This window comes from Anser cygnoides, chromosome 6, assembly GCF_040182565.1.
Source record: "Anser cygnoides isolate HZ-2024a breed goose chromosome 6, Taihu_goose_T2T_genome, whole genome shotgun sequence".
Lineage (NCBI taxonomy): Eukaryota > Metazoa > Chordata > Aves > Anseriformes > Anatidae > Anser > Anser cygnoides.
In genome coordinates this window covers 21,714,724-21,730,837 of record NC_089878.1, presented here as the reverse complement: position 1 = coordinate 21,730,837, position 16,114 = coordinate 21,714,724, and the positions used below count along the sequence as shown (strand labels likewise).

The following is a 16,114-nucleotide window of genomic DNA, read 5'->3' as shown; positions in this document are numbered from 1 at the left end:
GGTTATACATCTCAACACGGCATTCCATAAAGGAGAAAAATGCATAGAAAAATTGCATGGCTCAAAATAAAAGCCAAAGCCTCGTCATTTCTGAAGCCTGGACATGCTGTTTTCCTTAGGATGCTACCTCATTCAACATTCCAGCAGGTATGGTAATCAATAAGAACAAAGTACCAAAGGAAATCTTCTGACTCATTTATTGCAGAAATGTAAAAACATACAGCAAATGCAACAAAAAAGAAGGAAAGACATTTAGCACAGCAGAGAACAATACTGTAGCTCTGCCTAGGCAACAGCCTTTCCATATAAGAAGTCACTTAAAACTTCTGAAGCATTTGTTTGCTGATTTGAGACACCTGGGCCTGTTTAAGAAAACTTGGAAGTGCTCATTGCTGTAAACAAAGTTCATGGGAGCTGTACTTCTAATCCGTAGTACCAAGTTTTACAAAACTGAGTCCTGGATGTCTTAATTTAGATACTCAAAAATCAAAGGATATTTTTAACCAAAATTCTTCTGTGCATTAGTTTCCTACATATAAAACTAGATGAATCTCTCAAGCACTTTATAGATGAGAACTACAAAAATCCAAAAGGAAATTAGTATTCTTCTCAGAAAAAAAATACATAGTATGAAAGGCAGGACGAGAAAACAGTATACCATCCACCTCAGCAATTTTTACAAGTAAATGCAGATGTGATGTTATAAGAGATGACAGAGTGAACCTAGTAAGAAGTAAGATTATTATTTCTTAATATACCATTCAAGCTAGACTGTCCCACAAATTACTTTTATTTTCACTTCCCAGAGTTGGTTCAAAAACTTAATTATCAAATAGGCAACAGTATCAACTGTGAAACGGTGTGTCAATGTCTTAAGTTATCTATTTTCTTTGCCATACATCCCTATTAATAGCAGATCTCAGGGGTGTTCAGGATGAACTTCTTCTGAAGTGGAATTCTCGCATACTAAGAACTGTTACGTGTTGTTTCTCCAACAGCCAGGATCAAATGCTCCACAGATCACAAGGGCAGTCCATCAAAAGCATCTGAGAAAAGATAGATAATACTCCTTCAGATTAGTAGTATATTAATTAGAATTTCAGGCCAGAACGAGAGAAAGAACACTAAGCAAAAGAGAACATGGTTCAGCAGTACAGGGGGTGCAGGTGACAGATTCTTACAGTTTTGGTGTTTATTTCAGAGAGCCAGAGATTAACCACTGAGTTTAATAGAAAAGCTGAAAATATGGTCTTACCCCATGAATTTTGTGAACAAGTTTTGTTTTCATTGAAAAAGACAGCAATAGGCTTATGAAGGAATCTGAGAACAAAGTTATTTAGTGTATGACCAAAACACAGCCACCATGAAACACCCTGTGCATACCAACCACTGAGTTGTATACTGATGTACTTACAGTACGAATATTTTTTGTTCTATTAAATGGAAAAATATGAAGAAAACAATAGCTTAAGATAATTGATATATTTTTAGCAATTCTCAGCTGATTGCAAAGGAACAATACTTAAAACACTTGCTTTGAAAATACTACCTGATTCAGCCAACCTGCAAAACCACTTTGACAAGAAGAGACCAAACTCATGAATGCATAAGGTCAAAAGGATTACAATAATTAAAAAAAACCTCTCTCCTCCTTGGGGGACTTGTTCACAGGAATGAGATATAGGACAGTTCAGTGAGCACAGACTTTGGCAAGCAAGGTAACTGGCTTGAGAAGTCCACCCTTCCCCCTTTATCCATCTTCCCTCTGAGCTGCGGCATTGCAATTCACTCTCCCTTTTGTCCCCTCAGTTATGCAGGTCCTCAAGAGAGAGGCAACCGCTGTGCCTGCCTTACAGCACAGTTCCACAGATGCAGGAGTGAGCTGCAAATGGCAGTAGGAGACAACACTCGAACCAATTTCACTGTTCATGCCAACATCTCATCAGGCTACTTTATAATCCACGAGGAACTAGCAAACTCTGTGTCTGGAGAAGCTAGAGCCACTTAAACTACCAGCAGGCAAGCATGCAGTGTTATTTTTTATAACCACTTATCAGAAGAGGGAATTGAGGTGAAAGTTGACCATCAAAAACAGCTTAATGGTGTATTTTGTATTTTGCAAGATACCTAACTGAACTGCTCCTTCTTCTCGGTGCTTGTTCTTGCATCCTGAATTTATTATTGTATAATCCACAGTTGCAGAATTTAAGATTTTTTCCTGATTAGGAGACATAAAGACCTCACCACAGTAAAGGATACCTCCTGCTGTTTTACTGTTTTGACGACAGGGGGATCCACATTGTTCAGGATAAGATCTTAAATTAAAAACACTAGGTTACTTCTCTGGTGCTTAGCTTAAGAAGTTTTGGATTTGTAACACTTAGAGTTTCTAGTGCAGCTGCACTACACCATAAGGTGAAGGACACAGTCAAGAAATTGAATTTTTATAGATTATTGAGACACATTCTTTACACTGTGCTTACATTTCCACTGGAACAGTAGTTTACAAGTTGGAAATAGTTTATGAGTTTGAAAAAAAAAATGTATACCAACAGAGCTATGCAACATACCCATGTCATAATGGTGTCTTAAAAGGCTTTAGAGGTAGGGAGAGGCGGATTTATTATTTATTTTTGAAGATAAACAATTGTCCTTAAACATTATTGTACATCACAGCCATGAGCCATTAAAAGCAGATAGGAGGTTAGATACCACATTCTCCTAGATATTAAAAACTTTTTGCTCCGTATGAAAGACTGTTTTATGTTTAACTTTTTCAGAAAAACTGGAGCTGTATTACTTTGTGTCAAGACACTTTAAGAGATACTAATGAAAATGCCCTAGGTCCCCATAATCCTTTGTGGTTGATTAGGTACAGCAGAAGCATTGTTTCATTAATTTGAAGGCTATGTGCTTGAACCCTCATATTGACCTGAAAGTAATGTTTTATTCATATTGTAGTGTTGTAGTCAAAACTCCAGAAATAATTAAGAGGACAAGCCTCAAACCTTAGACCTTTGAATTATGAAGCTGGATAACCAGTTAATTATTGCACAACGAAGAAAAAAAAGCACAGGGGTTTTATTAGTCCTGATATATTACTATTGCCACCTACCTGTGAAAAGCTGATGGGTGATCAAGTAGGTACCACCAACTATGTCTTCAATTCCTAAAATGTTCAGATTATTTCCACAGATCACAGTTAAATTTTTTTCTTCTGGATTAAAAAATAAATAAATAAATTGGGGACATAAGGTTAAACTGTGGCTCCATTATACTAACAAGGGAAAGCTTCAAAGTTCAGTAGTCTCAGCTAAGATTCATCAGCAGTCAGTGACCCTGATACTGAATCCCTGAAGCCATTATTCAAATGAAACATCAGATGACTGGATCAACTGCAGGAAGAAAATAAGGTATTTTTCAAGAAAAGATGACAAAAAAGTATGTATAGTTTTAGCTGTCCTAGATGCAAGCAAGACGTCACTGTAGTCAACAGTTAGTTTTTCCAGTCAACCTTTCAGACGGTCTCCTAAATTTTTATTAGCCTTTGTTTCTGAGTGGTCTTCAAGACTTCCAACCTATTGAGCATGATAAAATGATTCAATCTGAAGAGCAAAGACATGTATATGAATGGTAAAGTTCTCATTTAAAAAGCTATCATCATCCTAAGGGAAACAGAAGATGATAAGAAAAGGTGAAGTAAAGACCAAGGAAGAGAAACTCTGCTGAGTTATGTTTACCTTTTCCAGCGAAACAGAGATCTATCTCTTTATACACAGCAAAGCAATCTAGTGAAGATTTGAGACAAATATTTATATCCTCAATCAACACAGGCATCCCATGCCATCCATGTAATATGAGTTTGTCATATCTGTTCCTTTATGCACCTTATTGCCAATAATCACTGCTGATTCCACCTTGCATGGGTTTTGACAAGTCTCATGAATCTAGTAATACAAGACCTTTAGAGAAGCTTTTTCATCTGTTAAATTAATTCAGGTAGGCGAGCTTCAATAAAACTCAGACCACACATTTGAGATACACGAAACTTCTCTACAGTTTTACTATCACCCAACTTTACCAATTATCATCAGATTACAACCATTTCAAATACTGAAATATTTACTACAATCAGCAGAGATCTCAAAAGAAATTATATAACCTGTTATTGCCAGCATTCTTCTGTTTTTGCACCAAGGTCTTTTTGATGAATGAGAACATTAGAGCCAAACCTTGCTTGTAGACCTACAGCACCAAGAGCCTTTTATTGTCTTCTTAGTAGACATCTCACTCTTCTTATTTCTGCTGCTATTCCCTCCGTTATCCCAGTATGGATCACGTTCTTTTAAGTTGTCATTTTCTTTTCCTTCCTTCCCTATACCTTCTTGTTTTCCTAATGTCTCCTTTCAGACATGAATTTGCTTCTTTAAAGATGATGTTAGAAGAGACAGAAAACAGTACTGCAAACAAAAAGAATGTAGTCAATAAGTACAGTGGTTTTTATTACTCTTATTATAGTACAACACACTTTTTATGTAAACTCACATATTGGTCAAGCTGCAGTACAGGATAAAAAAAATCAGATTAACAACTATGAAGCTGCTGGTTTGAACTATCTTACCACTACAAAACCTCATACAAACTGAATATGGGTTAAGGTCACCAGAGCAGATCCTGCTCCAGACAACAACTGGAGTGCATACCAGAAGCAGACGAAGGTAAAACACTACAGTCTCTTTATTTTCCTGGTTCCCAGTGATCCCTGGGCAACTATGTATGAGATAGAGCAGTTTGCTGACTACTTACTATATCTGTGATGTTTAAATCCCCATAAACCAGGATTAGGAAAGGGCAAAAGGTACTTTAAAGCCACCTGTCATCATCTCACATGCATCCTGAGTTTAAGACAGTGAAAGACTAGAGATCTGGAGGCAGCTTTCCATTCGAGTTTGACCTTTAGGTTTTAAACAATATAATAATCGGGTTGAATTAGAAGAAAGCTATTCAAAGTACCATTCTCTCTGGAATTCTGCTAATGGTTAAAAATATAGGAATAAGGCCTTTCCCACATTCTAGAATACCAAATGAAAGTGTTATTTTTAGATTTAGAAACTTTTTTGTCACATCTGACCACTTTCCAAAGGGATACAACTGAATTTTGTGTTCTCAGTCAGATGTTTCAGGAACAGAGATGATTGCTTTTTTTCCCCTGTAACAAAAGGTAGTTTTCCATGAGTCGTTTCCAAATTCAGGCTAAAGAATCTGCTACTATCCCTGTTCATGTTGCACTTTTTCTAAGTACAGAGGACATAAGGATATTTCAAGCAATACTTTACATTAAAACTTACTATCTTGGTGCCTAATCATATTTTTACCCTGTTCCATCCAATTAACTCTTAATCCTAACTAGTCTTTTGGGTGTCACTATCAAATAAGCATGTAAAATTACTCCCATAGTTGTTTTATCACTAAAACCTGAATAACAAAAATACTGGTGTCCAGTACAGTTAAGTAGTCTAGATATGAATATGTAACTTTGATTTTTATGTATGGACTTGAACAGATTCTAGACACAACAAGTAAATGCTATCTCCTGCTCCGGAAAACACAGTAATATATTAACTGATGTTTGCATCCTACTTACACAGAGTTGTGATAAACCCAGTCTGCTATCACAGCAATTGCTAGCTACTTAAGTTCCATCTCTGCCAGATTCATAAATAGAATCTTTGGCCTTGGTCTCAACACCTACAGGAATACTCCATTTGTTGCATTTTTTTGATACCTTACTTGCATGCTTGCCTGTTGAAGCACAAGATAAGTTTACAGTATGCTTTATTCAGTCCTCTGTACAGAACAGTTCAGTATTTTAGGGACTTCATCACACACTATCACTCTTGCAGCACCTATGTAACTCACTGCATGGTCTCAGAATGGAGAGCTCAAAAAAATAAACGCAAACCATTATAAACAATTTGATTACACTAAATATTTGGTTTGGTGGCTTTACCTTACAAGATTATCAAATATTCCTTTTTAATGTCATTTTCGTCCTTGTGTCTGCATCTCCCCAAACAAACAACATCTGCCAGCCAAACAAAGCAGAGATCTTTGTTAGCGGCACCTGTTTCTCTAAGATTAAAAAAAAAAAAAATACACTTGAAGAAGGTTGAGAGAGAAACTTTTCTGGGCAACGTTAGCATTTACATTTTCACACTACCTGACTTTGCAGCTCAAATCGTTTGTTGAACTTAGTTTATTTAAACTGCCTGGCAAAATCCTTTCAGATTTTGGTTTGGAGTTTTTATTTGTTTTAAATAATTTTGCACTAAAAATGAATGACAAAGAGGAGTCAACAGAACCTTTTCTATCAGCTTAACTGCAACCTCAAAAAAAGCACAGTTTCACATGCAAATTTGCAGAAATACGCCCTATTTTCTTTGGATTCAACATGCATTGCGACATGCTGGCAGCTGACTCTGCTCCTTTCTCAGCAAATTTCTTCAGGTGAAAAAGCGGAGATGTTTGGAAGGAAGCCTGTTTCTTTTAATCTTATCTAAGCACTCCTGAAAGGAATTAGCTGAAGATAAGGGATATTGAGTCACATGTCTTTTCTGCCTCAGAGTTCTTAATGTGCATGGGGAATTATTCCATTTTCTACAACACCAATTTTAAGCTACTGCAATTCCAGCATCTTTACAAGAGATGTTCCTGATACGTACAAATATGAAGTGTACCAGGCATAGTTGTAACATCTACCTGTAAGAGGAAAATTAGGGCTACCACCAGTGCAATGCCTCAGAAAGAACAGAAAAACCATGCCTGGCCTTTGAAGTAATCTTTACTTCAGCTGCCCCTGGCTAAAAGGGTTTAAGGGGAGGAGGAGAAATTTTTCCTGATCTCTGAGGTGACATTTAACAGACCCAGGAAACAGACATGGACTGCAAGAGTCTACTCAGGAAAGCCTATGGCATGAATGACTAAGCAAATAAAATAGTAATGCATTCAGTACACTTAACATCTCAATCTTGGACAAAGGACTTCTTCCATCATGGCTTTATCTTCTTTTTGATAGCCACCATTACCAATGGGGCTGAGATGGACCAAATACCTGACATGGCAAAGACTATAGGAAAGAAATGCTCAATACTTAAAAGAATCTTTTATCAAAATCCTTATAAACTTTGTAAATTCCTCCTGATTTCATTTGGCATAGTAACTGTCCTAACTATGCAATAGCATGCTTCATAATATATAATGATCAGAACCAGGAGCAGCTACTCAGCCAACTTCCCTTTTATTTAAATCCTCCCACCAGAACTTGGTATCCGTAGAGCATGGTAAGAAGTTCTACTCCAGGCCAATAAAACAGACCAGCAGCATAACAAAAGGAATACAGGGGACCTATGGCAAGAGCCACTGAACCAAGCCACTGGCTGCTTCTCAGAAGCTTACAATTATGGTTGAATGCAAGAGTGATTTAGCTGGCACTTCACACACAGCAACAGCCACATGGTCATCAGTTTGAACTACAGCTTTAACTCCATCTGCAGCTTGTCTATTTTCCTAGCTAAAGCTTTCACAGCACTGTTCTCTGCCCAAGACATACACCAGCTTCATATTTTTCTTTGTCATATCTGACTCCATACTAAGGAGCTCACAAAAAGACCAAGCCAATTTCAAAACCAATACGTAAGAGGCTCTTGGGGTAAGAAAGTCCAGGTTTCACTGCTACACCACAAGCACCAGGCACTACAAGTTTAAGCGTCTGGTGCTTTGTCTAGGTCAGGCTTCATGAGCATGCCGAAAAGAATAACCTTAGGTATCATGAAACTTCTCCCAGTCCCCTCTGGAACAGATTAAAAAAAATCACCTCAGAACACAACCACCTTCACAGGCACGTGACAGTTGTCATTACATAATTTATGGAAGTGTGTTTTGAGACATTTGGGGCAGTTCTGTCCCACAGCCCTCCAGCACAAACGTGAAGCAGTCAAATATGCTCTACAAAATAATCGTTTATTTCTAATATATGTAACTGTAACTGACATGTCTACATAATTAACTGCTTTAGCTAGAACATAAAAGATGCAATGAAGATGCTTCAGGATTCTGCCCACAGGAAGTACTTTGACATTCTAATATTCAGCTAGCACATACCTGAAGTTATCTCCGTTCAATGTACAGCATCAAGAATATAAGAATCCAGCACTTGGAAGTTTCTCAATTTTTAGAAACATTCCTTCCCACTTATATCAGCTTTGTCAGTACTACCACATCACCCTTAAAAAGCAGTTTGATCAGGATGAGAAAAATTCCTGAAAACGTAAGCAATAAATGCAGACAATTTAAAAAAAATTGGGGGAAGGAGCAAACTGTTAGGCTACACTTGGATCTCTAGAAAAATCACAAAATATGACCTTGTAATTTGTTCATTTTGGAAAGCTTCTGAAATTAATTTTACTTAACTAGTATTACATCTGTTTGTTTTCCCTTGAATTTGATTATACTTTTCTGAAAGCCTTCATACTTTGAGATGATTCAGAATGGAATCTATTTTAGCCATGAAAACATTACAGAGTATTTTGAATCAGCATTTTAGTTTCAGCTGAATCACTAGTAGTCTGACCCCATTCACTAACAGAGGTGGGCACAAAGCTCATGTACTAATTTTTGTGGTCCCCTGAAATAATTTTATCTCCTTGTTTGTCATGTGGATATATAAGTACGATATAAATAAATGTATAGCTCAATTAAGAATATGTTTTGGAAGAGAGTGTAGAAATGCTATCCTGAAACAAACAAACAAAAAACACTTTATTTTTTGCTGTGCAACAGAACAATAATATCTTTTCAAGTAGTTTTTATAGGAGAAGGTTGAAAGTCCATCACATGACATTAACTATAAAAAGGACCAAATTCTTATATAAAGAAAAAGTGCAAGCATAGCACAGTAAATGTACTAACCAGGCCAGGCTAACTCACAAAGCCTGTATCTCATTCGTTCTAGAAGGAAATGCTGTTCATAACAGACGATCTTACTCTGTACTGCAAGGACACTTCCAGTAGCCCACTCTCCATTATAGAATAAGTGTAAGCCCACTCTTATTACAGGCCAGCACTTGCTCAGCCCTGATTTATGACAGCATTCCACAAGTCAGGGAGGAGGAAAGATGAACTATTTCTATCTGATTCTTTCTGATCCACAGGTAAAGCTCAATGCCCAAACACAGCATTCAATCTGACAACAAAGCAATAAAGCCGCCTCATTATGTGTTTTGCTTGCTTTCTGGAACAAAGTGGCTATAGTCACAGCACGTTTACTTGTATATGACAGATCAATTGCCTGGAATTTTCGAAGTCTTGGTATCAGTAGATTGCTCAGTCAGCCATCTCAAACCAAGCATCTGCAATCAGCAAGGCCCACAACCGTTCATGCTCGAGTCAAGACTGACACCCAGTGGCCATATCTTTTAACTGATTTTCTGCTCGCATACCTAACTGATTTTTTAAAACCTGAGATTCCATTCCAGACCTTCAACCTTTTCTTCTGTAAACCACTTGAAAAATCTTCAATTGTTTTATCTAAAAAGTTTAAAGTAAATCAGCTGAGAACTCACACATCATGAAAACTTGTTTTCTTAAAAACATCTAACAAGTCAAATGTTAAGTGCATATGTGTAGTACTACAAACACCATATAGGCTTTAAAAAAAAAATCCACAGAATCTAGTCACACCTCTCTACTTATCAAGGTAAATAGATAATAATACTTGTACCAGAAAGAGAGGAGAAAGATGTTTTGATGTTAAAGCACTGCAGTAGGTTAGCTACTCCAGAAATGGACATTTATTTTCTGTAATTTCCAAGCAATCCTTTTTATAAGGATTATAAAAAAAATTGTAAACATGGTATTAGATTCATGTATTGTGACTGATTTCACTTGATGCAGCATTAACTGACAGGTTCTAGCTATTGAATTTTGATCCTACGCCAAGGCAAGTACTTTTTTGTGGAAACAGAATACAGAACACAGGTAGCATGATCACCATACATGGAAAAAAGTGAGTTTACTTTCTACATCACTTGCTTCATTTATTTCAAAGGCATCAATACTGTAATAGACAAGTCTGTTTTGATTGTCGGAGTATCATTCAATCTGAAGATTGGTAAGATATAGTAATTTCTGACAGCTTTCTAATATAAAAAGGCTCATTTTATTTTCCCTCAAAGACACCAGCTATTATGATTTTGTTCAAGCATAGCATCTTGATAGGCATAACTACACAAAATTAAGTTTTCTGCTCATCCAATGATGATATGGCTGGGTTCTGAAATACCAGTATTAAGTGCCTTACTTCTTTATCATACACCCCATCTTTGGTAAATATTTAGCAGCATGACCCTTCAGTATGGTCAATTAAATATGGCAGAGTGATGCAAATATCACTAGGCTATTGTGAGAAGTAGTTCTCATTTCATTAACACTATTAATAGCATAGCAAACGTACTCAAGCCCTAAGGTAGCATGTACCAGACTAACAGAATAAGGTTCTCAACTGAAATGCAGAAGAGTAGCCTCAGTTCAGCAAAGACAAGTTTTATCCAGCACAACATGACTATTGGGTTGTTACTATTGTTTCATCAGCTAAAATATCTGAGAAACATTTCCTTCTGAGGCACTGTGTTTACCATCATAAGCAGTAAAAACTCTGAAAAGTCTGAGACCAAAGCCTGTCAATTTTGAGCCTCAACTACAGTTACTCTTCGTCAGTGTATCCATTTCAAGAATAGCAACAATGTCTTGAAATGATTTGTAATCTTATTTGGAAGAGATGATACAAATTAAATCCTCTCTCAAAACCATATATAAAAAATGAGATGGTATATAAATGCTGCACGAGGCAGATTATGAAATGTCAGCTACTTGATCTATTTTAGCTTTAGTAACAACGGAACATAGAAAGGGCACAAAAAAGCAGGTTACCAAGAGAATTATCTTTATAGCACAAGCCACATGATATTATTCTGAGCCTATAGTATTAGGGCCCATGATTTATAATGCAAAATCTGGTGAGCTATTGTTGAAAAGATGCCTTGTTCACCAGCAGCACAGGATAGTATTGCAGTAGCACCTATCCATTTGCATAATAGCTGCAGCCAAGTCAGTCAGATCATCTGCTGAAACACAAACCACTTTGAACAAGTCTTTCAGAGTACCAGTAGTTCTTGACAGAATTTTTTTTCTGTTGTTCCTTAAAAGGACCAAAGAAGCACTTCATGTGCAGATTTATAAAATACTAGCAATCACAGCAGACTGGAATCTACAGTTTGGTGTCCATACCACCTGTATCTGGGGCAAAATGTTACTTTTACTTTACATAAACTGAGTAAGAAGCTTGCTACTAATACCAGCAAAGCTATAACAGATCCTTTATGCCTATAAGCTATTCTTTCCTGCATTGACTCCTTGTCTGTAGCCACCAGTGACTGATAACCTACAGGAGAGGGGCTATTACCCAGAAGCACACACACCTGGAAAGGTGCAAGGCCACATAACTATGAGCTCATTAAAGTAGAAGTGTTCTCAAAGGTGTTTCTTTTGTCCTTTCTGTTCTTGGATTAATGTGCACAGCTGAAAGCTTCTTACCACTATTCCACATTCATTTAGTGATTACATGCAAACATAACCAAGATAGTTTTGAACCTCTGGGTCATTTTACTCAGTAGCCAAACATTCCCATCTTCCATAAGAATACAAATGATTGATATTTCCAAGGCACCTTGTAACTGCTCTCCTACTAACCCCTAGACAGCTTTGGAAAACGGAAACATCCTACTCTCCTCTTTCAGTGTTCAAGAAGACCTCCCACAGCCTGAACTGGGGCAAGATTCCTCTCAGAGTGATGCTCTACTTATTTGCACAAAGAATATCTAAGAAAGTACTTGGAAAAAATGATGATTTTTTTTTCCTACCTCTACACTTCAAAGATAAAGCAGCAGAGTTTCACTATGAGGCAAGGAAATGAGTTTAGTAAATACCATTCAGAATACAGTTGACCTTAACTATTCACATGGCAAGTGGAGTATCTGAAGCCATACTAACCCTCACACTTCTTAGTATCTTGTACCTTTCTAATCATGAAAGAGAAGTTGAAGATAAGACTTCTTTTTCTTGGAGTTGTGTTTGCATACATTATTTAAGGTTTGGCTTAAGTACTAGTAAAATCACAATACCCCATTTTTAAATTTCACTTACACCATCATTTTCATGTTTCTATGTATTATTAAAAAAAAGAGGATATATCATTTTACCACAAGGAAGAGCCTTATCAATATCTTCTTAAGTGTATGGTACTAACAAATCTACAACTTGTTCAATACATTTATTTGAATTCAAGAGCTTCAGCATGGATAGCTACAAACTTAACAAATATAAATTTAAAAAAAAAACTTACTGAAAATAAGAATATTTTTGACACAAACCCCATCATCATTAATATCTTGATACCTACAGTAGTCCTCAGATCCAGAAATAGAGATCTACTCAGGTTTTTGCTAGGCTAGATTCCAAAGATTACAGCATAAATACATTTAAGCTGGTAGCTGTTTAAAGAGAATTATTAGCATTTTCAGTATGTCTAGTCTCGCCTAAAAAAAAAATACCTTTCTTCACTTCAAAAATCCTTGCTATACTTGCACACAAAGTGTTACAGCTCTTTTGTTAATATTTTAAAATATTTACTTACTTGTCTGCCAGCCTCCCTCAGCTTCATGTTGCTGATTGTATTCCTTCACTCCTGCTGAGGATCTTACAGCCCTATCAGTTATTTATGTAACTTAGCAAGTCAACTCTACAATAATAACCAAGTCCCAACTACAGAAAGCCGTTTTGTTCCTCACATGGTTTATCTCCGCTCCTAAGAACATCTTCCCCTCAGGGTACAGAGCCTTCTACTTCCTGAGCTTGAGAGTCCTTCACAGGTAAGGGCCCTCAGCAGACAAACCATGTGTACGCCGAGATGCTGCAGCAGTTTCAGCTGTGCTTAGACTCTGCTTGGGCAGCAGCAGGCAATCAGGCTTCAATTTTAAAACTCGTTGTTGCTGCTTAGGTCTAGCTACCAGCATGGAGCCAGCACGGCAGGCCACAGCCTCTAACACCCCAGAAGCAGCACTGCCAATGATGGTTCCCAGCATGCTGGTGCAGGTTAACGTGTACCTTGGGGGTCATGCTGTCAGTCAGGCACCCTGACAGATAGCAGAAATGGGCTGATACCTCACGAAGGGCAACAAGGGGATGCGCAGGTGGGCAGGGCTGGTGGGGAGTGGGGGCCACCAAGGTGCACAAAGCACATTGGTGGCTCGGAGAGCTGCTGGGCCTGCAAGGCTGTTGCAATGGGTGCAGAGGGTCTAATGCATATGTTTGTAAGTATTTTTAAATAAAAGCCACATAACAAAAGATGCAGATTATGGCATTTATAAGAGTTTAGGGTTATGCTGACAATAAGAGTTATAAGATAAATATTTGTCTTCTTATAATGCTATAGATAATCACCTCTGTGAAAGACAAAACCTATTCCCAATGCTAAAAGGATTCCAACTTTAGAAGTGTATAGAACTTGCCTTTTTATGCCAACTCTATCATTTTCATTTGCAACATACTCTATGTACAGTAACATGCTTTAACTTGCTAAGCGTTTTTCCAGCGGAGTAATTCTTTTTCCAATTGTCAGATAATGTCTTCTCTAAATGTGCTAAGTGTGATTAAAGCAGTTGCTTTTTACTGAAACTCTATGAAAACATGAGCTTCCACCCCAAAAAATGTAAATACTGCATTAAAAAAGGGATAGTGTAAAAGAGTTTGGTATGGCTAGCTACAGGTATCACACTGTTGAATATAAGGCAGGTGGAAGAAAATATTTGTGCAAAATATACTTTACAATAAGAAGTAACAAATGCAACAGCAAATCCAACATAATTACTTGTCTAAGTACTTTTTCATTGGTACTGACACAGAAGATCAAATATTTTAAGATTCCATTTAGTTTCCATTTTAAGAGTATTCTTGATCTGGTTAGATGTTCAGTATTATTAAATGAATAGTCAAATATTCAGTATGTTAAAAACATATCAATACTGTTTTATGTATATTCTTTCATGGCTTTGTTAGGCTGAATGCTACAAACTTTGAAAATAACTTGCTTACATATACATGTATTTACTTATTCAGGCTGTAAGGTGGAAAATATCTCTCAGAAAATTTGCAAAACAAAATCTAACATTGATATTACACACAGATTATGCTCATAGTAAGCTTTTGGTAATAATATACAAAGATAAAATGGGAAAGTACTGAAGACAGCCTCCCTCCTTCTATGCCTCATTACACCTGTATGTTTTCCAGCTGTACCTCCTGAAAAACTGCAGAAGAACTATATTAAAAGAAGGAGGAAACAGGGAGATGAATTCATACCAGCTGCAAAAGAAAAGCCTGTGTTTATCAGACTAATCCCAAAGAGTCGTTAGAATTTGTTGGTAGCTATACAGAGAGTAGCTCCTTGACATCAAAAAACCTTGCTTACAGCATTTTCTCTGACGAGTTCAAATGAAAACACAATACAGCCTACTTGCCCAAATCTTTCACACTTGATGCTCAATATTTGTACTAAAAAGGAAAGATAAATCCTGGCTTCACTAGAAGCAATAGTTCTGCCACTACCTTCACATATGCCAGGATTTCATAATAGGTTTTTATAAGGCTGTGCCATGAAGACATAATTTTTCATAGAGAAAAACCAGCTTTTGTCACAAATATATGTCCAAATTATTTTTCTTAAACTGCAGCCACAACAGTTTGCAACTTCAACTCAATTTGTCATGACTTAATGTACTCAGCCTGAATCTTGAGCTGTCAAATTCACTAAAACACATTTTGCAATTAGAAGGAAAAACATGGGCATCCATTTTATCTTTCTTCAGATGCAACCTTCAGCAAAGTTAGTTTTGATTTTTTTTAATTTTCTTTTTCAACTACTCTGAGTATTTGAACTTTTGAACTATTTTTCCTAAAATTCATGCTTGTGATACAACTTACAGGACTGTGAGCTACATTCTTTATAACCTTGATATTTAATAATAGAATTCAAAATATTGTAAATGGTATGCTTTTGTTATTTCACTAGTTCAAGTCAGGTAGCTTTCTGTGTTTTTTGTTTTTTTTTCTAAACACAGTGGTCATGTACTTACGTGTAAAATACAATGAAATAAATACTCTTGGAATACCACTACAGCATGATACATAGGTTAAATGGTCAAGACTATCTTGAGGCCATGAAACACTAGAAGAAGACTGTGTGAAACGTGCATATTTTTAACAGTTCACAGCAGATGAGATATGTGCATTATTCACACTGAAGTGGCAAAAAAGTTGAAATATATTTCAGAAACATCATGTCAAGCTCTTGACAAGAATGGGACAAAGATGGGACAAAAAACTACCATCAGGGCAGAGGAAAAAGGAAACATTCTGTCTGCTTCGTGTTGCTCTCAAAAACTAGCCTCCCTGGTGGTTGAATATTCCTTTAGTGTATGGAAATACTCATATGGTATTTTGCTAACTGTGCTGGCTCATGGTTACTTCTGTCTCCAGTGCTGTTGCAGGCCTGTTGACAGCTGAAGAAGGATGAGTCAGGGCAATGTCACATTTTAGTGATGTGATACCACGGTAGAAGACATTAGCTAGTCCAGCTTAACAGAAACAAAAAAGGCTTTCTCAAAAATGTTCTGGATTTTGCTGACCAGTAGATTAAGTGGTCACAGTAGAGCTAGACAAGGCTGTAAGAGCCATACCTGCTTACAGGGAGAAGGAACAGATGGAAGCAATAGAGCCAGGTAAGAAGTCTGGAAGACTCAAGCTTGCTGCTACTTTTGTCCATTGGAAGTGACAGTGAGGACTGTTGCTGGTGCAAGAGGCCACACTATACACAGCAACTGGCATCTCTTAGCCCCAGCTGTTCATTCAGTGTCCCTTCAAAATGACCGCACAACCTCATGGAGCCCTGAAGCTGTCACCACCCATATACAATGGTAACAGCAGACAAAAATAGGCATAACAT

General features: G+C 37.0%; 1 protein-coding gene and 1 long non-coding RNA gene across 4 annotated transcripts in view; one reads left to right on the top strand and one right to left on the bottom strand.

The window, feature by feature from the left end:
- Positions 1–110: 110 nt before the first annotated feature.
- Positions 111–13,197, bottom strand: LOC125182496 (uncharacterized). Of its 3 annotated transcripts, XR_007162431.2 has the most exons (4): positions 12,749–13,191; positions 4,233–4,460; positions 3,116–3,217; positions 111–1,046 (listed from the first exon to the last, which is right to left on the bottom strand). It is a non-coding gene; the product is annotated as an uncharacterized lncRNA (long non-coding RNA). The 3 variants fall into 3 exon arrangements; XR_007162430.2 differs by lacking the exon at positions 3,116–3,217 and having other exon boundaries at positions 115–1,046; positions 4,163–4,460; positions 12,749–13,183; XR_010832385.1 differs by lacking the exons at positions 111–1,046; positions 3,116–3,217 and having other exon boundaries at positions 12,749–13,197.
- LOC106029972 (collagen alpha-1(XXVIII) chain-like) overlaps positions 12,872–16,114 on the top strand; it is a 40,117-nt gene continuing 36,874 nt past the window's right edge. Inside the window, exon 1 of the mRNA XM_048061362.2 lies at positions 12,872–12,983. The gene's annotated coding sequence lies outside the window, so the exon portion shown is untranslated. The remainder of the gene's footprint in view (positions 12,984–16,114) is intronic.